Raw genomic sequence first — 27,922 nt, forward strand, 5'->3', positions numbered from 1 at the left:
TGGAGACAAGTCATCTGGAGGCCGATGTATTGAATCTCGACGCAATTTGAGTCTTCTATCGTCATTAGGAGGCGCTGAACGTTACAATTCACTATCATTTTTGCGTCGGATTCGAAAATCGAGACTCACAGGAGAAGGACCATGTGGTGCCCGAGGAAGCGATATCCCCTTGGAGACAAGTCGGCTGGAGGCCGATGTATTGAATCTCGACACAATTTGAGTGTTCCATCGTCATTACAAGGCCCTGAACGTTACAATTAACTATCATTTTTGCGTCGGATTCGATAATCTAAACTCACAGGAGAACGACCATAAGGTGCCCGAGGCAGCAACAGACCCTTGGAGACAAGTCGGCTGGAGGACGATGTATTGAATCTCGACGCAATTTGAGAGTTCCATCGTCATCAGGAGGCGCTGAACGTTACTATTCACTATCATTTTTGCGTCGGATTCGAAAATCTAGAGTCACAGGAGAAGGATCATATGGTGCCCGAGGCAGCAACAGATCCTTGGAGACAAGTCGGCTGGAGGCCGATGAATTGAATATCGACGCAATTTGAGTGTTGTGTCGTCATTAGGAGGCCCTAAACGTTACAATTAACTATAATTTTAGCGTCGGATTCGATAATCTAAACTCACAGGAGAACGACCATAAGGTGCCCGAGGCAGCATTAGACCCTTGGAGACAAGTCGGCTGGAGGACGATGAATTGAATCTCGACGCAATTTGAGTGTCTCATCGCAATTACAAGGCCCTAAACGTTACAATTAACTATCAGTTTTGCGTCGGATTCGATAATCTAAACTCACAGGAGAACGACCATAAGGTGCCCGAGGCAGCAATAGACCCTTGGAGACAAGTAGGCTGGAGGCCGATGTATTGAATCTCGACGCAATTTGAGTGTTCCATCGGCATTAGGAGGTCCTGAACGTTACAATTAACTATCATTTTTGCGTCGGGTTCGAAAATCTAGACTCACAGGAGAACGACCATAAGGTGCCCGAGGCAGCAACAGACCCTTGGAGACAGGTCGGCGGGAGGCCGATGTATTGAATCTCGACGCAATTTGAGTGTTCCATCGTCATTACAAGGCCCTGAACGTTACAATTAACTATCATTTTTGCGTCGGATTCGAAAATCTAGACTCACAGGAGAACGACCATAAGGTGCCCGAGGCAGCAATAGACCCTTGGAGACAAGTCGGCTGGAGGCCGATGTATTGAATCCCGACACAATTTGAGTGTTCCATCGGCGTTAGGAGGCCCTGAACGTTATAATTAACTATCATTTTGGGTCGGATTCGAAAATCTAGACTCACAGGAGAACGACCATAAGGTGCCCGAGGCAGCAATAGACCCTTGGAGACAAGTCGGCTGGAGGACGATATATTGGATCGCGACGCAATTTGAGTCTTCTATCGTCATTAGAAGGCGCTGAACGTTACAATTCACTATCATTTTTGCGTAGGATTCGAAAATCTAGACTCACAGGAGAAGGACCATGTGGTGCCCGAGGCAGCGATTTCCCCTTGGAGACAAGTCGGCTGGAGGCCGATGTATTGAATCTAGACGCAATTTGAGTGTTCCATCGTCATTACAAGACCCTGAACGTTACAATTAACTATCATTTTTGCGTCGGATTCGAAAATCTCGACTCACAGGAGAACGACCATAAGGTGCCCGAGGCAGCAATAGACCCTTGGTGACAAGTCGGCTGGAGGACGATATATTGGATCGCGACGCAATTTGAGTCTTCTATCGTCATTAGGAGGCGCTGAACGTTACAATTCACTATCATATTTGCGTAGGATTCGAAAATCTAGACTCACAGGAGAAGGACCATGTGGTGCCCGATTCAGCGATATCCCCTTGGAGACAAGTCGGCTGGAGGCCGATCTATTGAATCTAGACGCAATTTTAGTGTCCCATCGCCATTACAAGGCCCTAAACGGTACAATTAACTATCAGTTTTGCGTCGGATTCGATAATCTAAACTCACAGGAGAACGACCATAAGGTGCCCGAGGCAGCAACTGACCCTTGGAGACAAGTCGGCGGGAGACCGATGTATTGAATCTCGACGCAATTTGAGTGTTCCATCGTCATTACAAGACCCTGAACGTTACAATTAACTATCATTTTTGCGTCGGATTCAAAATCTCGACTCACAGGAGAACGACCATAAGGTGCCCGAGGCAGCAATAGACCCTTGGAGACAAGTCGGCTGGAGGACGATATATTGGATCGCGACGCAATTTGAGTCTTCTATCGTCATTAGGAGGCGCTGAACGTTACAATTCACTATCATTTTTGCGTAGGATTCGAAAATCTAGACTCACAGGAGAAGGACCATGTGGCGCCCGAGTCAGCGATATCCCCTTGGAGACAAGTCGGCTGGAGGCCGATGTATTGAATCTAGACGCAATTTGAGTGTCCCATCGCCATTACAAGGCCCTAAACGTTACAATTAACTATCAGTTTTGCGTCGGATTCGATAATCTAAACTCAATGGAGAACGACCATAAGGTGCCCGAGGCAGCAACTGACCCTTGGAGACAAGTCGGCGGGAGGACGATGTATTGAATCTCGACGCAATTTGAGTGTTCCATCGTCATTACAAGACCCTGAACGTTACAATTAACTATCATTTTTGCGTCGGATTCGAAAATCTCGACTCACAGGAGAACGACCATAAGGTGCCGGAGGCAGCAACTGACCCTTGGAGACAAGTCGGCTGGAGGCCGATGGATTGAATCTCGACGCAATTTGAGTGATCCATCGTCATTACAAGGCCCTGAACGTTAAAATTAACTATCATTTTTGCGTCGGATTCGAAAATCTAGACTCACAGGAGAAGGATCATATGGTGCCCGAGGAAGCAAGAGACCCTTGGAGACATGTCGGCTGGAGGCCGATGTATTGAATATCGACGCAATTTGAGTGTTCCATCGTAATTAGGAGGCCCTAAACGTTACAATTAACTATCATTTTTGCGTCGGATTCGAAAATTTAGACTCACAGGAGAACGACCATAAAGTGCCCGAGGCAGCAATATACCCTTGGAGACAAGTCGGCTGGAGGCCGATGTATTGAATCTCGACGCAATTTGAGTGTTCCATCGGCATTAGGAGGCCCTGAACGTTACAATTAACTACCATTTTTGCGTCGGATTCGATAATCTAAACTCACAGGAGAACGACCATAAGCTGCCCGAGGCAGCAACTGACCCTTGGAGACAAGATGGCTGGAGGACGATGTATTGAATCTCGACGCAATTTGAGTGTTCCATCGCCATTACAAGGCCCTGAACGTTACAATTAACTATCATTTTTGCGTCGGATTCGAAAATCTAGACTCACAGGAGAACGACCAAAAGGTGCCTGAGGCAGCAATAGACCCTTCGAGACAAGTCGACAGGTGGCCGATGTATTGAATCTCGACGCAATTTGAGTGTTCCATCGGCATTAGGAGGCCCTGAACGTTGCAATTAACTATCTTTTTTGCGTCGGATTCGATAATCTAAACTCACAGGAGAACGACCATTAGGTGCCCGAGGCAGCTATAGACCCATGGAGACAAGTCGGCTGAAGGCCGATGTATTGAATCTCGACGCAATTTGAGTGTTCCATCGTCATTACAAGGCCCTGAACGTTACAATTAACTATCATTTTTGCGTCGGATTCGAAAATTTAGACTCACAGGAGAACGACCATAAGGTGCCCGAGGCAGCAATATACCCTTGGAGACAAGTCGGCTCGAGGCCGATGTATTGAATCTCGACGCAATTTGAGTGTTCCATCGGCATTAGGAGGCCCTGAACGTTACAATTAACTACCATTTTTGCGTCGGATTCGATAATCTAAACTCACAGGAGAACGACCATAAGCTGCCCGAGGCAGCAACTGACCCTTGGAGACAAGATGGCTGGAGGACGATGTATTGAATCTCGACGCAATTTGAGTGTTCCATCGCCATTACAAGGCCCTGAACGTTACAATTAACTATCAATTTTAAGTCGGATTCGAAAATCTAGACTCTCAGGAGAACGACCATAAGGTGCCCGAGGCAGCAATATACCCTTGGAGACAAGTCATCTGGAGGCCGATGTATTGAATCTCGACGCAATTTGAGTCTTCTATCGTCATTAGGAGGCGCTGAACGTTACAATTCACTATCATTTTTGCGTCGGATTCGAAAATCGAGACTCACAGGAGAAGGACCATGTGGTGCCCGAGGAAGCGATATCCCCTTGGAGACAAGTCGGCTGGAGGCCGATGTATTGAATCTCGACGCAATTTGAGTGTTCCATCGTCATTACAAGGCCCTGAACGTTACAATTAACTATCATTTTTGCGTCGGATTCGAAAATCTAGACTCACAGGAGATCGACCGTAAGGTGCCAGAGGCAGCAATAGACCCTTGGAGACAAGTCGGCTGGAGGCCGATGTATTGAATCTCGACACAATTTGAGTGTTCCATCGGCATTAGGAGGCCCTGAACGTTATAATTAACTATCATTTTTGCGTCGGATTCGATAATCTAAACTCACAGGAGAACGACCATAAGGTGCCCGAGGCAGCAACAGACCCTTGGAGACAAGTCGGCTGGAGGACGATGTATTGAATCTCGACGCAATTTGAGAGTTCCATCGTCATCAGGAGGCGCTGAACGTTACTATTCACTATCATTTTTGCGTCGGATTCGGAAATCTAGAGTCACAGGAGAAGGATCATATGGTGCCCGAGGCAGCAACAGATCCTTGGAGACAAGTCGACTGGAGGCCGATGAATTGAATATCGACGCAATTTGAGTGTTGTGTCGTCATTAGGAGGCCCTAAACGTTACAATTAACTATAATTTTAGCGTCGGATTCGATAATCTAAACTCACAGGAGAACGACCATAAGGTGCCCGAGGCAGCATTAGACCCTTGGAGACAAGTCGGCTGGAGGACGATGAATTGAATCTCGACGCAATTTGAGTGTCCCATCGCAATTACAAGGCCCTAAACGTTACAATTAACTATCAGTTTTGCGTCGGATTCGATAATCTAAACTCACAGGAGAACGACCATAAGGTGCCCGAGGCAGCAATAGACCCTTGGAGACAAGTAGGCTGGAGGCCGATGTATTGAATCTCGACGCAATTTGAGTGTTCCATCGGCATTAGGAGGTCCTGAACGTTACAATTAACTATCATTTTTGCGTCGGGTTCGAAAATCTAGACTCACAGGAGAACGACCATAAGGTGCCCGAGGCAGCAACAGACCCTTGGAGACAGGTCGGCGGGAGGCCGATGTATTGAATCTCGACGCAATTTGAGTGTTCCATCGTCATTACAAGGCCCTGAACGTTACAATTAACTATCATTTTTGCGTCGGATTCGAAAATCTAGACTCACAGGAGAACGACCATAAGGTGCCCGAGGCAGCAATAGACCCTTGGAGACAAGTCGGCTGGAGGACGATGAATTGAATCTCGACGCAATTTGAGTGTCCCATCGCAATTACAAGGCCCTAAACGTTACAATTAACTATCAGTTTTGCGTCGGATTCGATAATCTAAACTCACAGGAGAACGACCATAAGGTGCCCGAGGCAGAAATAGACCCTTGGAGACAAGTAGGCTGGAGGCCGATGTATTGAATCTCGACGCAATTTGAGTGTTCCATCGGCATTAGGAGGTCCTGAACGTTACAATTAACTATCATTTTTGCGTCGGGTTCGAAAATCTAGACTCACAGGAGAAGGATCATATGGTGCCCGAGGCAGCAACAGACCCTTGGAGACAAGTCGGCTGGAGGACGATGTATTGAATCTCGATGCAATTTGAGTATCCCATCGTCATTACAAGGCCCTAAACGTTACAATTAACTATCATTTTTGCGTCGGATTCGAAAATCTAGACTCACAGGACAACGACCATAAGGTGCCCGAGGCAGCAATTGACCCATGGAGACAAGTCGGCTGGAGGCCGATGTATTGAATCTCGACGCAATTTGAGTGACCCATCGTCATTAGAAGGCCCTGAACGTTACAATTAACTATCATTTATGCGTCGGATCGAAAATCTACTCACAGGAGGAGTTCATACTGTGCTCGAGACAGCAATATCCCCTTGGAGACAATTCCGCTGGAGGCCGATGTATTGAATCTCGACGCAATTTGAGAGTTCTGTCGTCATCAGGAGGCGCTGAACGTTACTATTCACTATCATTTTTGCGTCGGATTCGAAAATCTAGACCCACAGGAGAAGGATCATATGGTGCCCGAGGCAGCAACAGACCCTTGGAGACAAGTCGGCTGGAGGACGATGTATTGTATCTCAACGCAATTTGAGTGTCCCATCGTCATTACAAGGCCCTAAACGTTACAATTAACTATCATTTTTGCGTCGGATTCGATAATCTAAACTCACAGGAGAACGACCATAAGTTGCCCGAGGCAGCAACAGACCCTTGGAGACAAGTCGGCGGGAGGCCGATGTATTGAATCTCGACGCAATTTGAGTCTTCCATCGTCATTACAAGGCCCTGAACGTTACAATTAACTATCTTTTTTGCGTCGGATTCGAAAATCTAGACTCACAGGACAACGACCATAAAGTGCCCGAGGCAGCAATAGACCCTTGGGGACAAGTCGGCTGGGTGACGATGTATGGAATCTCGACGCAATTTGAGAGTTCCATCGTCATTAGGCGGCCCTGAACGTTACAATTAACTATCATTTTTGCGTCGGATTCGAAAATCTAGACTCACAAGAGAACGACCATAAAGTGCCCGAGGCTGCATTAGATCCTTGGAGACAAGTCGGCTGGAGGACGATGTATTGGATCGCGACGCAATTTGAGTGTTCCATCGTCCTTTGGAAGCCCTGAATGTTACAATTAACTATCATTTTTGCGTCGGATTCGAAAATCTAGACTCACAGGAGAACGACCATAAGGTGCCCGAGGCAGCAATAGACCCTTCGAGACAAGTCGGCTGGAGGCCGATGTATTGAATCTGGACGCAATTTGAGTGTTCCATCGTCATTACAAGGCCCTGAACCGTACAATTAACTATCAGTTTCGCGTCGGATTCGAAAATCTACTCACAGGAGAAGTTCATACGGTGCTCTAGACAGCAATATACCCCTTGGAGACAAATCGGCTGGAGGACGATGTATTGAATCTCGACGCAATTTGAGTCTTCTATCGTCATTAGGAGGCGCTGAACGTTACAATTCACTATCATTTTTGCGTCGGATTCGAAAATCTAGACTCACAGGAGAAAGATCGTATTGTGCCCGAGACAGCAATATCCCCTTGGAGACAAGTCGGCTGGAGGACAATGTATTGAATCTCGACGCAATTTGATTGTCCCATCGTCATTAGGAGGCCCTAAGCGTTACAATTAACTATCATTTTTGCGTCGGATTCGATAATCTAAACTCACAGGAGAACGACCATTAGGTGCCCGAGGCAGCAATAGACCGTTGGAGACAAGTCGGCTGGAGGCCGATGTATTGAAGCTCGACGCAATTTGTGTGTCCCATCGTCATTAGAAGGCCCTGAACGTTACAATTAACTATCATTTATGCGTCGGATTCGAAAATCTACTCACAGAAGTTCATATGGTGCTCGAGACAACAATATCCCCTTGGAGACAATTACGCTGGAGGCCGATGTATTGAATCTCGACGCAATTTGAGAGTTCCATCGGCATTAGGAGGCCTTAACGTTGCAATTAACTATCATTTTTGCGTCGGATTCGATAATCTAGACTCACAGGAGAAGGATCATATGGTGCCCGAGGCAGCAACAGACCCTTGGAGACAAGTCGGCTGGAGGACGATGTATTGAATCTCGACGCAATTAGAGTGTCTCATCGTCATTACAAGGCCCTAAACGTTACAATTAACTATCATTTTTGCGTCGGATTCGATAATCTAAACTCACAGGAGAACGACCATAAGGTGCCCGAGGCAGCAACAGACCCTTGGAGACAAGTTGGCGGGAGGCCGATGAATTGAATCACGACGCAATTTGAGTGTTCCATCGTCATTACAAGGCCCTGAACGTTACAATTAACTATCAATTTTGCGTCGGATTCGAAAATCTAGACTCACAGGACAACGACCATAAGGTGCCCGAGGCAGCAATTGACCCTTGGAGACAAGTCGGCTGGAGGCCGATGTATTGAATCTCGACGCAATTTGAGTGTTCCATCGGCATTAGGAGGCCCTGAACGTTATAATTAACTATCATTTTTGCGTCGGATTCGATAATCTAAACTCACAGGAGAACGACCATAAGGTGCCCGAGGCAGCAATAGACCCTTGGAGACAAGTCGGCTGGAGGCCGATGTATTGAATCTCGACGCAATTTGAGTGTTCCATCGTCATTACAAGGCCCTGAACGTTACAATTAACTATCATTTTTGCGTCGGATTCGAAAATCTAGACTCACAGGAGAACGACCATAAGGTGCCCGAGGCAGCAATAGACCCTTGGAGACAAGTCGGCTGGAGGCCGATGTATTGAATCTCGACGCAATTTGAGTGTTCCATCGGCATTAGGGGGCCCTGAACGTTACAATTAACTAACCTTTTTTCGTCGGGTTCGAAAATCTAGAGTCACAGGAGAACGACCATAAGGTGCCCTAGGCAGCAAAAGACCGTTGGAGACAAGTCGGCTGGAGGACGATTTATTGAATCTCGACGCAATTAGAGAGTTCCATCGTCATTAGGCGGCCCTGAACGTTACAATTAACTATCATTTTTGCGTCGGATTCGAAAATCTAGACTTACAAGAGAACGACCATAAAGTGTCCGAGGCAGCATTAGATCCTTGGTGACAAGTCGGCCGGAGGACGATGTATTGGATCGCGACGGAATTTCAGTGTTCCATCGTCATTAGGAGGCTCTGAATGTTACAATTAACTATCATTTTTGCGTCGGATTCGAAAATCTAGACTCACAGGAGAACGATCATAAGGTGCCCGAGGCAGCAATAGAACCTTGGAGACAAGTCGGCTGGAGACCGATGTATTGAATCTCGACGCAATTTGAGTGTTCCATCGGCATTAGGAGGCCCTGAACGTTAAAATTAACTATCATTTTAGCGTCGGATTCGAATATCTAAACTCACAGGAGAACGACCATACGGTGCCCGAGGCAGCAACAGACCCTTGGAGACAAGTCGGCTGGAGGACGATGTATTGAATCTCGACGCAATTTGAGTGTTCCATCGTCATTAGAAGGCCCTGAACGTTACAATTAACTATCATTTTGGCGTCGGATTCGTAAATCTAGACTTACAAGAGAACGCCCATAAAGTGCCCGAGGCAGCATTAGACCCTTGGAGACAAGTCGGCTGGAGGACGATGTATTGAATCCCGACGCAATTTGAGTCTTTTATCGTCATTAGGAGGCCCTAAACGTTACAATTAACTATCTTTTTTGCGTCGGATTCGATAATCTAGACTCACAGGAGAAGGATCATATGGTGCCCGAGGCAGCAACAGACCCTTGGAGACAAGTCGGCTGGAGGACGATGTATTGAATCTCGACGCAATTTGGGTGTCCCATCGTCATTACTAGGCCCTAAACGTTACAATTAACTATCATTTTTGCGTCGGATTCGATAATCTAAACTCACAGGAGAACGACCATAAGGTGCCCGAGGCAGCAACAGACCCTTGGAGACAAGTCGGCGGGAGGCCGATGTATTGAATCTCGACGCAATTTGAGTGTTCCATCGGCATTACAAGGCCCTGAACGATACAATTAACTATCATTTTTGCGTCGGATTCGGTAATCTAAACTCACAGGAGAACGACCATAAGGTGCCCGAGGCAGCAATAGACCCTTTGAGACAAGTCGGCTGGAGGCCGATGTATTGAATCTCGACGCCATTTTAGTGTTCCATCGGCATTAGGAGGCCCTGAACGTTACAATTAACTATCATTTTGGCGTCGGATTCGTAAATCTCGGGCACCTTATGGTCGTTCTCTTGTAAGTCTAGATTTTCGAATCCGTCGCAAAAATGATAGTTAATTGTAATGTTCATTGCATCCTAATGCCGATAGAACTCTCAAATTGCGTCGAGATTCCATACATCGTCACCCAGCCGACTTGCCCCCAAGGGTCTATTGCTGCCTCGGGCACTTTATGGTCGTTGTCCTGTGAGTCTAGATTTTCGAATCCGACGCAAAAAAGATAGTTAATTGTAACGTTCAGGGCCTTGTAATGACGATGGAAGACTCAAATTGCGTCGAGATTCAAAACATCGGCCTCCCGCCGACTTGTCTCCAAGGGTCTGTTGCTGCCTCGGGCAACTTATGGTCGTTCTCCTGTGAGTTTAGATTATCGAATCCGACGCAAAAATGATAGTTAATTGTAACGTTTAGGGCCTTGTAATGACGATGGGACACTCAAATTGCGTCGAGATTCAATACATCGTCCTCCAGCCGACTTGTCTCCAAGGGTCTGTTGCTGCCTCGGACACCATATGATCCTTCTCCTGTGAGTCTAGATTTTCGAATCCGACGCAAAAATGATAGTGAATGGTAACGTTCAGCGCCTCCTGATGACGATAGAACTATCAAATTTTGTCGAGATTCAATCCATCGTACTCTAGCCGACTTGTCTCCAAGGGTCTAAAGCTGCCTCGGGCACCTTATGGTCGTTCTCTTGTAAGTCTAGATTTTCGAATCCGACGCAAAAATGATAGTTAATTGTAACGTTCATGGTCTCCTAATGCCGATGGAACTCTCAAATTGCGTCGAGATTCAATACATCGGCCTCCAGCGGATTTGTCTCCAAGGGGATATTGCTGTCTCGAGCACCGTATGAACTTCTCCTTTGAGTAGATTTTCGAATCCGTTAATAGTAACGTTAATTGTAACGTTCAGGGCCTTCTAATGACGATGGGACACTCAAATTGCGTCGAGATTCAATACATCGGCCTCTAGCCGACTTGTCTCCAATGGTCTATTGCTGCCTCGGTCACCTAATGGTCGTTCTCCTGTGAGTTTAGATTTTCGAATCCGACGAAAAACTGATAGTTAATTGTAACATTCAGGGCCTCCTAAGGACGATGGAACACTCTTTTGATTCGCGATCCAATACATCGTCCTCCAACCGACTTGTCTCCAAGGGGATATTGCTGCCTCGGGCACCAAATGGTTCGTCTGCTGTGAGTCTAGATTTTCGAATCCGACGAAAAACTGATAGTTAATTGTAACATTCAGGGCCTCCTAATGACGATGGAACACTCAAATTGCGTCGCGATCCAATACATCGTCCTCCAGCCGACTTGTCTCCAAGGGTCTAATGCTGCCTCGGGCACTTTATGGTCGTTCTCCTGTGAGTCTAGATTTTCGTATCCGACGCAAAAATGATAGTTAATTGTAACGTTTAGGGCCTCCTAATGACGATGGGACACTCAAATTGCGTCGAGATTCAATACATCGTCCTCCAGCCGACTTGTCTCCATGGGTCTGTTGCTGCCTCGGGCACCGCATGGTCGTTCTCCTGTGAGTTTAGATTATCGAATCCGACGCAAAAATGATAGTTAATTTTAACGTCAGGGCCTCCTAATGCCGATGGAACACTCAAATTGCGTCGAGATTCAATACATCGGCCTCCAGCCGACTTGTCTCGAAGGGTCTATTGCTGCCTCGGGCACCTTATGGTCGTTCTCCTGTGAGTCTAGATTTTCGAATCCGACGCAAAAATGATAGTTAATTGTAACATTCTGGGCTTCCTAAGGACGATGGAACACTCAAATTGCGTCGCGATCCAATTCATCGTCCTCCAGCCGACTTGTCTCCAAGGATCTAATGCTGCCTCGGGCACTTTATGGTCGTTCTCTTGTGATTCTAGATTTTCGAATCCGCCGCAAAAATGATAGTGAATAGTAACGTTCAGGGCCGCCTAATGACGATGGAACTCTCAAATTGCGTCGAGATTCCATACATCGTCACCCAGCCGACTTGTCCCCAAGGGTCTATTGCTGCCTCGGGCACTTTATGGTCGTTGTCCTGTGAGTCTAGATTTTCGAATCCGACGCAAAAAAGATAGTTAATTGTAACGTTCAGGGCCTTGTAATGACGATGGAAGACTCAAATTGCGTCGAGATTCAATACATCGGCCTCCCGCCGACTTGTCTCCAAGGGTCTGTTGCTGCCTCGGGCAACTTATGGTCGTTCTCCTGTGAGTTTAGATTATCGAATCCGACGCAAAAATGATAGTTAATTGTAACGTTTAGGACCTTGTAATTGCGATGGGACACTCAAATTGCGTCGAGATTCAATTCATCGTCCTCCAGCCGACTTGTCTCCAAGGGTCTAATGCTGCCTCGGGCACCTTATGGTCGTTCTCCTGTGAGTTTAGATTATCGAATCCGACGCTAAAATTATAGTTAATTGTAACGTTTAGGGCCTCCTAATGACGACACAACACTCAAATTGCGTCGATATTCAATTCATCGGCCTCCAGCCGACTTGTCTCCAAGGGTCTGTTGCTGCCTCGGGCACCATATGATCCTTCTCCTGTGAGTCTAGATTTTCGAATCCGACGCAAAAATGATAGTGAATAGTAACGTTCAGCGCCTCCTGATGACGATAGAACTCTCAAATTGCGCCGAGATTCAATACATCGTCCTCCAGCCGACTTGTCTCCAAGGGTCTGTTGCTGCCTCGGGGACCTTGAGGTCGTTCTCCTGTGAGTTTAGATTTTCGAATCCGACGAAAAACTGATAGTTAATTGTAACATTCAGGGCCTCCTAATGACGATGGAACACTCATTTTGCGTCGCGATCAAATAATCGTCCTCCAACCGACTTGTCTCCAAGGGTCAATAGCTGCCTCGGGCACCTTATGGTCGTTCTCCTGTGAGTTTAGATTATCGAATCCGACGCAAAAATGATAGTTAATTATAACGTTCAGGGCCTCCTAATGCCGATGGAACACTCAAATTGTGTCGAGATTCAATACATCGGCCTCCAGCCGACTTGTCTCCAAGGGTTTATTGCTGCCTCGGGCACCTTACGGTCGTTCTCCTGTGAGTCTAGATTTTCGAATCCGACGCAAAAATGATAGTTAATTGTAACGTTCAGGGCCTTGTAATGACAATGGAACACTCAAATTGCGTCGAGATTCAATACACGGGCCTCCAGCCGACTTGTCTCCGTGGGGATATCGCTGTCTCGGGCACCACATGGTCCTTCTCCTGTGGGTCTAGATTTTCGAATCCTACGCAAAAATGGTAGTGAATTGTAACGTTCAGCGGCTCCTAATGACGATAGAAGACTCAAATTGCGTCGCGATCCAATATATCGTCCTCCAGCCGACTTGTCTCCAAGGGTCTATTGCTGCCTCGGGCACCTTATGGTCGTTCTCCTGTGAGTCTAGATTTTCGAATCCGACCCAAAATGATAGTTAATTATAACGTTCAGGGCCTCCTAACGCCGATGGAACACTCAAATTGTGTCGAGATTCAATACATCGGCCTCCAGCCGACTTGTCTCCAAGGGTCTATTGCTGCCTCGGGCACCTTATGATCGTTCTCCTGTGAGTTTAGATTATCGAATCCGACGCAAAACTGATAGTTAATTGTAACGTTTAGGGCCTTGTAATTGCGATGGGACACTCAAATTGCGTCGAGATTCAATTCAGCGTCCTCCAGCCGACTTGTCTCCAAGGGTCTAATGCTGCCTCGGGCACCTTATGGTAGTTCTCCTGTGAGTTTAGATTATCGAATCCGACGCTAAAATTATAGTTAATTGTAACGTTTAGGGCCTCCTAATGACGACACAACACTCAAATTGCGTCGATATTCAATTCATCGGCCTCCAGCCGACTTGTCTCCAAGGGTCTGTTGCTGCCTCGGGCACCTTATGGTCGTTCTCCTGTGAGTTTAGATTTTCGAATCCGACGAAAAACTGATAGTTAATTGTAACATTCAGGGCCTCCTAAGGACGATGGAACACTCTTTTGCGTCGCGATCCAATACATCGTCCTCCAACCGACTTGTCTCCAAGGGGATATTGCTGCCTCGGGCACCAAATGGTTCGTCTGCTGTGAGTCTAGATTTTCGAATCCGACGAAAAACTGATAGTTAATTGTAACATTCAGGGCCTCCTAATGACGATGGAACACTCAAATTGCGTCGCGATCCAATACATCGCCCTCCAGCCGACTTGTCTCCAAGGGTCTAATGCTGCCTCGGGCACTTTATGGTCGTTCTCCTGTGAGTCTAGATTTTCGTATCCGACGCAAAAATGATAGTTAATTGTAACGTTTAGGGCCTCCTAATGACGATGGGACACTCAAATTGCGTCGAGATTCAATACATCGTCCTCCAGCCGACTTGTCTCCAAGGGTCTGTTGCTGCCTCGGGCACCGTATGGTCGTTCTCCTGTGAGTTTAGATTATCGAATCCGACGCAAAAATGATAATTGTAACATTCAGGGCTTCCTAAGGACGATGGAACACTCAAATTGCGTCGCGATCCAATTCATCGTCCTCCAGCCGACTTGTCTCCAAGGATCTAATGCTGCCTCGGGCACTTTATGGTCGTTCTCTTGTGAGTCTAGATTTTCGAATCCGACGCAAAAATGAGAGTTAATTGTAACGTTCAGGGCCGCCTAATGACGATGGAACTCTCAAATTGCGTCGAGATTCCATACATCGTCACCCAGCCGACTTGTCCCCAAGGGTCTATTGCTGCCGCGGGCACTTTATGGTCGTTGTCCTGTGAGTCTAGATTTTCGAATCCGACGCAAAAAAGATAGTTAATTGTAACGTTCAGGGCCTTGTAATGACGATGGAAGACTCAAATTGCGTCGAGATTCAATACATCGGCCTCCCGCCGACTTGTCTCCAAGGGTCTGTTGCTGCCTCGGGCAACTTATGGTCGTTCTCCTGTGAGTTTAGATTATCGAATCCGACGCAAAAATGATAGTTAATTGTAACGTTTAGGGCCTTGTAATGACGATGTGACACTCAAATTGCGTCGAGATTCAATACATCGTCCTCCAGCCGACTTGTCTCCAAGGGTCTGTTGCTGCCTCGGGCACCATATGATCCTTCTCCTGTGAGTCTAGATTTTCGAATCCGACGCAAAAATGATAGTGAATAGTAACGTTCAGCGCCTCCTGATGACGATAGAACTCTCAAATTGCGTCGAGATTCAATACATCGGCCTCCAGCGGAATTGTCTCCAAGGGGATATTGCTGTCTCGAGCACCGTATGAACTCCTCCTGTGAGTAGTTTTTCGATCCGACGCATAAATGACAGTTAATTGTAACGTTCAGGGCCTTCTAATGACGATGGGTCACTCAAATTGCGTCGAGATTCAATACATCGGCCTCCAGCCGACTTGTCTCCAAGGGTCAATTGCTGCCTCGGGCACCTTATGGTCGTTGTCCTGTGAGTCTAGATTTTCGAATCCGACGCAAAAATGATAATTAATTGTAACGTTTAGGGCCTTGTAATGACGATGGGACACTCAAATTGCGTCGAGATTCAATACATCGTCCTCCAGCCGACTTGTCTCCAAGGGTCTGTTGCTGCCTCGGGCACCATATGATCCTTCTCCTGTGAGTCTAGATTTTCGAACCCGACGCAAAAATGATAGTTAATTGTAACGTTCAGGACCTCCTAATGCCGATGGAACACTCAAATTGCGTCGAGATTCAATACATCGGCCTCCAGCCTACTTGTCTCCAAGGGTCTATTGCTGCCTCGGGCACCTTATGGTCGTTCTCCTGTGAGTTTAGATTATCGAATCCGACGCAAAACTGATAGTTAATTGTAACGTTTAGGACCTTGTAATTGCGATGGGACACTCAAATTGCGTCGCTATTCAATTCATCGTCCTCCAGCCGACTTGTCTCCAAGGGTCTAATGCTGCCTCGGGCACCTTATGGTCGTTCTCCTGTGAGTTCTGGTTATCGAATCCGACGCTAAAATTATAGTTAATTGTAACGTTTAGGGCCTCCTAATGACGACACAACACTCAAATTGCGTCGATATTCAATTCATCGGCCTCCAGCCGACTTGTCTCCAAGGGTCTGTTGCTGCCTCGGGCACCATATGATCCTTCTCCTGTGAGTCTAGATTTTCGAATCCGACGCAAAAATGATAGTGAATAGTAACGTTCTGCGCCTCCTGATGACGATAGAACTCTCAAATTGCGCCGAGATTCAATACATCGTCCTCCAGCCGACTTGTCTCCAAGGGTCTGTTGCTGCCTCGGGGACCTTATGGTCGTTCTCCTGTGAGTTTAGATTTTCGAATCCGACGAAAAACTGATAGTTAATTGTAACATTCAGGGCCTCCTAATGAGGATGGAACACTCATTTTGCGTCGCGATCAAATAATCGTCCTCCAACCGACTTGTCTCCAAGGGTCAATAGCTGCCTCGGGCACCTTATGGTCGTTCTCCTGTGAGTTTAGATTATCGAATCCGACGCAAAAATGATAGTTAATTATAACGTTCAGGGCCTCCTAATGCCGATGGAACACTCAAATTGTGTCGAGATTCAATACATCGGCCTCCAGCCGACTTGTCTACAAGGGTCTATTGCTGCCTCGGGCACCTTACGGTCGTTCTCCTGTGAGTCTAGATTTTCGAATCCGACGCAAAAATGATAGTTAATTGTAACTTTCAGGGCCTTGTAATGACAATGGAACACTCAAATTGCGTCGAGATTCAATACATCGGCCTCCAGCCGACTTGTCTCCAAGGGGATATCGCTGCCTCGGGCACCACATGGTCCTTCTCCTGTGAGTCTAGATTTTCGAATCCGACGCAAAAATGATAGTGAATTGTAACGTTCAGCGCCTCCTAATGACGATAGAAGACTCAAATTGCGTCGCGATCCAATATATCGTCCTCCAGCCGACTTGTCTCCAAGGGTCTATTGCTGCCTCGGGTCCCTTATGGTCGTTCTCCTGTGGGTCTAGATTTTCGAATCCGACGCAAAATTGATAGTTAATTGTAACGTTCAGGGCCTTGTAATGGCGATGGAACACTCAAATTGCGTCGAGATTCAATACGTCGTCCTCCAGCCGACTTGTCTCCAAGGGTCTGTTGCTGCCTCGGGCAGCTTATGGTCGTTCTCCTGTGAGTTTAGATAATCGAATCCCACGCAAAAATGATAGTTAATTGTAACGATCAGGGCCTCCTAATGCCGATGGAACACTCAAATTGCGTCGAGATTCAATACATTGGCCTCCCGCCGACTTGTCTCCAAGGGTGATGCTGCCTCGGGCACCTTATGGTCGCTCTCCTGTGAGTTTAGATTATCGAATCCGACGCAAAAATGATAGTTAATTGTAACGTTCAGGGCCATGTAATGACGATGGAACACTCAAATTGCGTCGAGATTCAATACATCGGCCTCCCGCCGACTTGTCTCCAAGGGTGATGCTGCCTCGGGCACCTTATGGTCGTTCTCCTGTGAGTTTAGATTATCGAATCCGACGCAAAAATGATAGTTAATTGTAACGTTTATGGCCTTGTAATGACGATGGGACACTCAAATTGCGTCGTCCTCCAGCCGACTTGTCTCCAAGGCTCTAATGCTGCCTCGGGCACCTTATGGTCGTTATCCTGTGAGTTTAGATTATCGAATCCGACGCAAAAATGATAGATAATTGTAACGTTTAGGGCCTTGTAATTGCGATGGGACACTCAAATTGCGTCGAGATTCAATTCATCGTCCTCCAGCCGACTTGTCTCCAAGGGTCTAATGCTGCCTCGGGCACCTTATGGTCGTTCTCCTGCGAGTTTAGATTATCGAATCCGACGCTAAAATTATAGTTAATTGTAACGTTTAGGGCCTCCTAATGACGACACAACACTCAAATTGCGTCGATATTCAATTCATCGGCCTCCAGCCGACTTGTCTCCAAGGGTCTGTTGCTGCCTCGGGCACCATATGATCCTTCTCCTGTGACTCTAGATTTTCGAATCCGACGCAAAAATGATCGTGAATAGTAACGTTCAGCGCCTCCTGATGACGATAGAACCCTCAAATTGCGTCGAGATTCAATACATCGTCCTCCAGCCGACTTGTCTGCAAGGGTCTGTTGCTGCCTCGGGCACCTTATGGTCGTTCTCCTGTGAGTTTAGATTATCGAATCCGACGCAAAAATGATAGTTAATTATAACGTTCAGGGCCTCCTAATGCCGATGGAACACTCAAATTGTGTCGAGATTCAATACATCGGCCTCCAGCCGACTTGTCTCCAAGGGTCTATTGCTGCCTCGGGCACCTTACGGACGTTCTCCTGTGAGTCTAGATTTTCGAATCCGACGCAAAAATGATAGTTAATTGTAACGTTCAGGGCCTTGTAATGACGATGGAACACTCAAATTGCGTCGAGATTCAATACATCGTCCTCCAGCCGACTTGTCTCCAAGGGTCTGTTGCTGCCTCGGGCAGCTTATGGTCGTTCTCCTGTGAGTTTAGATTATCGAATCCGACGCAAAACTGATAGTTAATTGTAACGTGTAGGGCCTTGTAATTGCGATGGGACACTCAAATTGCGTCGAGATTCAATTCATCGTCCTTCAGCCGACTTGTCTCCAAGGGTCTAATGCTGCCTCGGGCACCTTATGGTAGTTCTCCTGTGAGTTTAGATTATCGAATCCGACGCTAAAATTATAGTTAATTGTAACGTTTAGGGCCTCCTAATGACGACACAACACTCAAATTGCGTCGATATTCAATTCATCGGCCTCCAGCCGACTTGTCTCCAAGGGTCTGTTGCTCCCTCGGGCACCTTATGGTCGTTCTCCTGTGAGTTTAGATTTTCGAATCCGACGAAAAACTGATAGTTAATTGTAACATTCAGGGCCTCCTAATGACGATGGAACACTCATTTTGCGTCGCGATCAAATAATCGTCCTCCAACCGACTTGTCTCCAAGGGTCAATAGCTGCCTCGGGCACCTTATGGTCGTTCTCCTGTGAGTTTAGATTATCGAATCCGACGCAAAAATGATAGTTAATTATAACGTTCAGGGCCTCCTAATGCCGATGGAACACTCAAATTGTGTCGAGATTCAATACATCGGCCTCCAGCCGACTTGTCTCCAAGGGTCTATTGCTGCCTCGGGCACCTTACGGTCGTTCTCCTGTGAGTCTAGATTTTCGAATCCGACGCAAAAATGATAGTTAATTGTAACGTTCAGGGCCTTGTAATGACAATGGAACACTCAAATTGCGTCGAGATTCAATACATCGGCCTCCAGCCGACTTGTCTCCAAGGGGATATCGCTGCCTCGGGCACCACATGGTCCTTCTCCTGTGAGTCTAGATTTTCGAATCCGACGCAAAAATGATAGTGAATTGTAACGTTCAGCGCCTCCTAATGACGATAGAAGACTCAAATTGCGTCGCGATCCAATACATCGTCCTCCAGCCGACTTGTCTCCAAGGGTCTATTGCTGCCTCGGGTACCTTATGGTCGTTCTCCTGTGGGTCTAGATTCTCGAATCCGACGCAAAATTGATAGTTAATTGTAACGTTCAGGGCCTTGTAATGGCGATGGAACACTCAAATTGCGTCGAGATTCAATACATCGTCCTCCAGCCGACTTGTCTCCAAGGGTCTGTTGCTGCCTCGGGCAGCTTATGGTCGTTCTCCTGTGAGTTTAGATAATCGAATCCCACGCAAAAATGATAGTTAATTGTAACGATCATGGCCTCCTAATGCCAATGGAACACTCAAATTGCGTCGAGATTCAATACATTGGCCTCCCGCCGACTTGTCTCCAAGGGTGATGCTGCCTCGGGCACCTTATGGTCGTTCTCCTGTGAGTTTAGATTATCGAATCCGACGCAAAAATGATAGTTAATTGTAACGTTCAGGGCCATGTAATGACGATGGAACACTCAAATTGCGTCGAGATTCAATACATCGGCCTCCCGCCGACTTGTCTCCAAGGGTGATGCTGCCTCGGGCACCTTATGGTCGTTCTCCTGTGAGTTTAGATTATCGAATCCGACGCAAAAATGATAGTTAATTGTAACATTTATGGCCTTGTAATGACGAAGGGACACTCAAATTGCGTCGTCCTCCAGCCGACTAGTCTCCAAGGGTCTAATGCTGCCTCGGGCACCTTATGGTCGTTATCCTGTGAGTTTAGATTATCGAATCCGACGCAAAAATGATAGTTAATTGTAACGTTTAGGGCGCCTAATGACGATGGAACACTCAAATTGCGTCGATATTCAATACATCGGCCACCAGCCGACTTGTCTCCAAGGGTCTCTTGCTGACTCGGGCACCATATGATCCTTCTCCTGTGAGTCTAGATTTTCGAATCCGACGCAAAAATGATAGTTAATTGTAACGTTCAGGGCCTTCTAATGACGATGGATCACTCAAATTGCGTCGAGATTGAATACATCGGCTTCCAGCCGACTTGTCTCCAAGGGGATATCGCTGCCTCGGGCAACACATGGTCCTCCTCCTGTGAGTCTAGATTTTCGAATCCTACGCAAAAATGATAGTGAATTGTAACGTTCAGTGCCTCCTAATGACGATAGAAGACTCAAATTGCGTCGCGATCCAATATATCGTCCTCCAGCCGACTTGTCTCCAAGGGTCTATTGCTGCCTCGGGCACCTTATGGTCGTTCTCCTGTGAGTCTAGATTTTCGAATCCGACGCAAAAATGAAAGTTAATTATAACGTTCAGGGCCTCCTAACGCCGATGGAACACTCAAATTGTGTCGAGATTCAATACATCGGCCTCCAGCCGACTTGTCCCCAAGGGTCTATTGCTGCCTCGGGCACCTTATGGTCGTTCTCCTGTGAGTCTAGATTTTCGAATCCGACGCAAAAATGATAGTTAATTGTAACGTTTAGGGCCTTGTAATGACGATGGAACACTGAAATTGCGTCGAGATTCAATACATCGGACTCCCGCCGACTTGTCTCCAAGGGTCTGTTGCTGCCTCGGGCACCTTATGGTCGTTCTCCTGTGAGTCTAGATTTTCGAACCCGACGCAAAAATGATAGTTAATTGTTACGTTCAGGACCTCCTAATGCCGAGGGAACACTCAAATTGCGTCGAGATTCAATACATCGGCCTCCAGCCGACTTGTCTCCAAGGGTCTATTGCTGCCTCGGGCACCTTATGGTCGTTCTCCTGTGAGTTTAGATTATCGAATCCGACGCAAAACTGATAGTTAATTGTAACGTTTAGGGCCTTGTAATTGCGATGGGACACTCAAATTGCGTCGAGATTCAATTCATCGTCCTCCAGCCGACTTGTCTCCAAGGGTCTAATGCTGCCTCGGGCACCTTATGGTCGTTCTCCTGTGAGTTTAGATTATCGAATCCGACGCTAAAATTATAGTTAATTGTAACGTTTAGGGCCTCCTAATGACGACACAACACTCAAATTGCGTCGATATTCAATTCATCGGCCTCCAGCCGACTTGTCTCCAAGGGTCTGTTGCTGCCTCGGGCACCATATGATCCTTCTCCTGTGACTCTAGATTTTCGAATCCGACGCAAAAATGATAGTGAATAGTAACGTTCAGCGCCTCCTGATGACGATAGATTTCTCAAATTGCGTCGAGATTCAATACATCGGCCTCCAGCCGACTTGTCTCCAAGGGTCTATTGCTGCCTCGGGCACCTTACGGTCGTTCTCCTGTGAGTCTAGATTTTCGAATCCGACGCAAAAATGATAGTTAATTGTAACGTTCAGGGCCTTGTAATGACGATGGAACACTCAAATTGCGTCGAGATTCAATACATCGGCCTCCAGCCGACTTGTCTCCAAGGGGATATCGCTGCCTCGGGCACCACATGGTCCTTCTCCTGTGAGTCTCGATTTTCGAATCCGACGCAAAAATGATAGTGAATTGTAACGTTCAGCGCCTCCTAATGACGATAGAAGACTCAAATTGCGTCGAGATTCAATACATCGGCCTCCAGCCGACTTGTCTCCAAGGGTATATTGCTGCCTCGGGCACCTTATGGTCGTTCTCCTGTGAGTCTAGATTTTCGAATCCGACGCAAAATTGATAGTTAATTGTAACGTTCAGGGCCTTGTAATGGCGACGGAACACTCAAATTGCGTCGAGATTCAATACATCGTCCTCCAGCCGACTTGTCTCCAAGGGTCTGTTGCTGCCTCGGGCAGCTTATGGTCGTTCTCCTGTGAGTTTAGATTATCGAATCCGACGCAAAAATGATAGTTAATTGTAACGTTCAGGGCCTCCTAATGCCGATGGAACACTCAAATTGCGTCGAGATTCAATACATCGGCCTCCAGCCGACTTGTCTCCAAGGGTATATTGCTGCCTCGGGCACCTTATGGTCGTTCTCCTGTGAGTCTAGCTTTTCGAATCCGACGCAAAAATGATAGTTAATTGTAACGTTCAGGGCCTTGTAATGACGATGGAACACTCAAATTGCGTCGAGATTCAATACATCGGCCTTCAGCCGACTTGTCTCCATGGGTCTATTGCTGCCTCGGGCACCTAATGGTCGTTCTCCTGTGAGTTTAGATTATCGAATCCGACGCAAAAAAGATAGTTAATTGCAACGTTCAGGGCCTCCTAATGCCGATGGAACACTCAAATTGCGTCGAGATTCAATACATCGGCCACCAGCCGACTTGTCTCGAAGGGTCTATTGCTGCCTCAGGCACCTTTTGGTCGTTCTCCTGTGAGTCTAGATTTTCGAATCCGACGCAAAAATGATAGTTAATTGTAACGTTCAGGGCCATGTAATGACGATGGAACACTCAAATTGCGTCGAGATTCAATACATCGGCCTCCCGCCGAGTTGTCTCCAAGGGTCTGTTGCTGCCTCGGGCACCTTATGGTCGTTCTCCTGTGAGTTTAGATTATCGAATCCGACGCAAAAATGATAGTTAATTGTATCGTTTAGGGCCTTGTAATGACGATGGGACACTCAAATTGCGTCGTCCTCCAGCCGACTTGTCTCCAAGGGTCTAATGCTGCCTCGGGCACCTTATGGTCGTTATCCTGAAAGTTTAGATTATCGAATCCGACGCAAAAATGATAGTTAATTGTAACGTTCAGGGCCATCTAATGACGATGGATCACTGAAATTGCGTCGAGATTCAATACATAGGCCTCCAGCCGACTTGTCTCCAAGGGGATATCGCTGCCTCGGGCACCACATGGTCCCTCTCCTGTGAGTCTAGATTTTCGAATCCTACGCAAAAATGATAGTGAATAGTAACGTTCAGCGCCTCCTGATGACGATAGAACTCTCAAATTGCGTCGAGATTCAATACATCGTCCTCCAGCAGACTTGTCTCCAAGGGTCTGTTGCTGCCTCGGGCACCTTATGGTCGTTCTCCTGTGAGTTTAGATTTTCGAATCCGACGAAAAACTGATAGTTAATTGTAACATTCAGGGCCTCCTAATGCCGATGGAACACTCAAATTGCGTCGAGATTCAATACATCGGCCTCCAGCCGACTTGTCTCCAAGGGTCTATTGCTGCCTCGGACACCTTATGGTCGTTCTCCTGTGAGTCTAGATTTTCGAATCCGGCGCAAAATTGAAAGTTAATTGTAACGTTCAGGGCCTTCTAATGACGATGGAACACTCAAATTTCGTCGAGATTCAATACATCCTCCTCCAGCCGACTTGTCTCCAAGGGGATATTGCTGTCTCGGGCACAATATGATCCTTCTCCTGTGAATCTAGATTTTCGAATCCGACGCAAAAATGATAGTGAATTGTATCGTTCAGCGCCTCCTAATGACGATAGAAGACTCAAATTGCGTCGGCATTCAATACATCGTCCTCCAGCCGATTTGTCTCCAAGGGGATATTGCAGCCTCGGGCACCAAATGGTTCGTCTGCTGTAAGTCTAGATTTTCGAATCCGACGAAAAACTGATAGTTAATTGTAACGTTCAGGGCCTTGTAATGACGATGGAACACTCAAATTGCGTCGAGATTCAATACAACGGCCTCCAGCCGACTTGTCTCCAAGGGTCTATTGCTGCCTCGGGCACCTAATGGTCGTTCTCCTGTGAGTTCAGATTATCGAATCCGACGCAAAAATGATAGTTAATTATAACGTTCAGGGCCTCCTAATGCCGATGGAACACTCAAATTGCGTCGAGATTCAATACATCGGCCTCCAGCCGACTTGTCTCCAAGAGTCTAATGCTGCCTCGGGCACCTTATGGTCGTTCTCCTGTGAGTTTAGATTATCGAATCCGACGCTAAAATTATAGTTAATTGTAACGTTTAGGGCCTCCTAATGACGACACAACACTCAAATTGCGTCGATATTCAATTCATCGGCCTCCAGCCGACTTGTCTCCAAGGGTCTGTTGCTGCCTCGGGCACCATATGATCCTTCTCCTGTGAGTCTAGATTTTCGAATCCGACGCAAAAATGATAGTGAATAGTAACGTTCAGCGCCTCCTGATGACGATAGAACTCTCAAATTGCGTCGAGATTCAATACATCGTCCTCCAGCCGACTTGTCTCCAAGGGTCTGTTGCTGACTCTCCTGTGAGTTTAGATTTTCGAATCCGACGAAAAACTGATAGTTAATTGTAACATTCAGGACCTGCTAATGACGATGGAACACTCATTTTGCGTCGCGATCAAATACATCGTCCTCCAACCGACTTGTCTCCTAGGGTCAATAGCTGCCTCGGGCACCTTATGGTCGTTATCCTGTGAGTTTAGATTATCGTATCCGACGCAAAAATGATAGTTAATTGTAACGTTCAGGGCCATGTAATGACGATGGAACACTCAAATTGCGTCGAGATTCAATACATCGGCCTCCCGCCGACTTGTCTCCAAGGGTGATGCTGCCTCGGGCACCTTATGGTCGTTCTCCTGTGAGTTTAGATTATCGAATCCGACGCAAAAATGATAGTTAATTGTAACGTTTAGGGCCTTGTAATGACGATGGGACACTCAAATTGCGTCGAGATTCAATACATCGTCCTCCAGCCGACTTGTCTCCAACGGTCTAATGCTGCCTTGGGCACCTCATGGTCGTTATCCTGTGAGTTTAGATTATCGAATCCGACGCAAAAATGATAGTTAATTGTAACGTTTAGGGCCTCCTAATGACGATGGAACACTCAAATTGCGTCGATATTCAATACATCGGCCTCCAGCCGACTTGTCTCCAAGGGTCTCCTGCTGCCTCGGGCACCATATGATCCTTCTCCTGTTAGTCTAGATTTTCGAATTCGACGCAAAAAAGATAGTTAATTGCCACGTTCAGGGCCTCCTAATGCCGATGGAGCACTCATATTGCGTCGAGATTCAATACATCGGCCACCAGCCGACTTGTCTCCAAGGGTCTATTGCTGCCTCGGGCACCTTATGGTCGTTCTCCTGTGAGTCTAGATTTTCGAATCCGACGCAAAAATGATAGTTAATTGTAACGTTCAGGGCCATGTAATGACGATGAAACACTCAAATTGCGTCGCGATCCAATACATCGTCCTCCAGCCGACTTGTCTCCAAGGGGATATTGCTGTCTCGGGCACAATATGATCTTTCACCTGTGAGTCTAGATTTTCGAATCCGACTCAAAAATGATAGTGATTTGTAACGTTCAGTGCCTCCTAATGACGATAGAAGACTCAAATTGCGTCGAGATTCAATACATCGTCCTCCAGCCGACTTGTCTCCAATGGTCTATTGCTGCCTCGGGCACCTTTTGGTCGTTCTCCTGTGAGTCTAGATTTTCGAACCCGACGCAAAATTGATAGTTAATTGTAACGTTCAGGACCTCCTAATGCCGATGGAACACTCAAATTGCGTCGAGATTCAATACATCGGCCTCCAGCCGACTTGTCTCCAAGGGTCAATTGCTGCCTCGGGCATCTTATGGTCGTTCTCCTGTGAGTCTAGATTTTCGAATCCGACGCAAAAATGATAGTTAATTGTAACGTTCATGGCCTCCTAATGCCGATGGAACTCTCAAATTGCGTCGAGATTCAATACATCGGCCTCCAGCGGACTTGTCTCCAAGGGGATATTGCTGCCTCGGGCACCAAATGGTTCATCTGCTGTGAGTCTAGATTTTCGAATCCGACGAAAAACTGATAGTTAATTGTAACATTCAGGGCCTCCCAATGACGATGGAACACTCAAATTGCGTCGCGATCCAATACATCGTCCTCCAGCTCCAAGTGTCTAATGCTGCCTCGGGCACTTTATGGTCGTTCTCTTGTAAGTCTAGATTTACGAATCCGACGCCAAAATGATAGTTAATTGTAACGTTCAGGGCCTTGTAATGACGATGGAACACTCAAATTGCGTCGAGATTCAATACATCGTCCTCCAGCCGATTTGTCTCCAAGGGGATGTTGCTGCCTCGGGCACCAAATGGTTCGTCTGCTGTGAGTCTAGATTTTCGAATCCGACGCATAAATGATAGTTAATTGTAACGTTCAGGGCCTTGTAATGACGATGGAACACTCAAATTGCGTCGAGATTCAATACATCGTCCTCCAGCCGATTTGTCTCCAAGGGGATGTTGCTGCCTCGGGCACCAAATGGTTCGTCTGCTGTGAGTCTAGATTTTCGAATCCGACGAAAAACTGATAGTTAATTGTAACATTCAGGGCCTCCTAATGACGATGGAACACTCAAATTGCGTCGCGATCCAATACATCGTCCTCCAGCTCCAAGTGTCTAATGCTGCCTCGGGCACTTTATGGTCGTTCTCTTGTAAGTCTAGATTTACGAATCCGACGCCAAAATGAAAGTTAATTGTAATGTTCAGGGCCTTGTAATGACGATGGAACACTCAAATTGCGTCGAGATTCAATACATCGGCCTCCAGCCGACTTGTCTCCAAGGGGATATCGCTGCCTCGGGCACCACATGGTCCTTCTCGTGTGAGTCTAGATTTTCGACTCCGACGCAAAAATGATAGTGAATTGTAACGTTCAGCGCCTCCTAATGACGATAGAAGACTCAAATTACGTCGAGATACAATACATCGGCCTCCAGCCGACTTGTCTCCAAGGGTATATTGCTGCCTAGGGCACCTTATGGTCGTTCTCCTGTGAGTCTAGATTTTCGAATCCGACGCAAAATTGATAGTTAATTGTAACGTTCAGGGCCTTGTAATGGCGATGGAACACTCAAATTGCGTCGAGATTCAATACATCGTCCTCCAGCCGACTTGTCTCCAAGGGTCTGTTGCTGCCTCGGGCAGATTATGGTCGTTCTCCTGTGAGTTTAGATTATCGAATCCGACGCAAAAATGATAGTTAATTGTAACGTTCAGGGCCTCCTAATGCCGATGGACCACTCAAATTGCGTCGAGATTCAATACATCGTCCTCCAGCCGACTTGTTTCCAAGGGTATATTGCTGACTCGGGCACCTTATGGTCGTTCTCCTGTGAGTCTAGATTTTCGAATCCGACGCAAAAATGATAGTTAATTGTAACGTTCAGGGCCTTGTAATGACGATGGAACACTGAAATTCCGTCGAGATTCAATACATCGGCCTTCAGCCGACTTGTCTCCATGGGTCTATTGCTGCCTCGGGCACCTAATGGTCGTTCTCCTGTGAGTTTAGATTATCGAATCCGACGCAAAAATGATAGTTAATCGCAACGTTCAGGGCCTCCTAATGCCGATGGAACACTCAAATTGCGTCGAGATTCAATACATCGGCCACCAGCCGACTTGTCTCGAAGGGTCTATTGCTGCCTCGGGCACCTTATGGTCGTTCTCCTGTGAGTCTAGATTTTCGAATGCGACGCAAAAATGATAGTTAATTGTAACGTTCAGGGCCATGTAATGACGATGGAACACTCAAATTGCGTCGAGATTCAATACATCGGCCTCCCGCCGACTTGTCTCCAAGGGTGATGCTGCCTCGGGCACCTTATGGTCGTTCTCCTGTGAGTTTAGATTATCGAATCCGACGCA

This window comes from Schistocerca serialis, chromosome 2 (genome assembly GCF_023864345.2).
Source record: "Schistocerca serialis cubense isolate TAMUIC-IGC-003099 chromosome 2, iqSchSeri2.2, whole genome shotgun sequence".
Classification (NCBI taxonomy): domain Eukaryota; kingdom Metazoa; phylum Arthropoda; class Insecta; order Orthoptera; family Acrididae; genus Schistocerca; species Schistocerca serialis.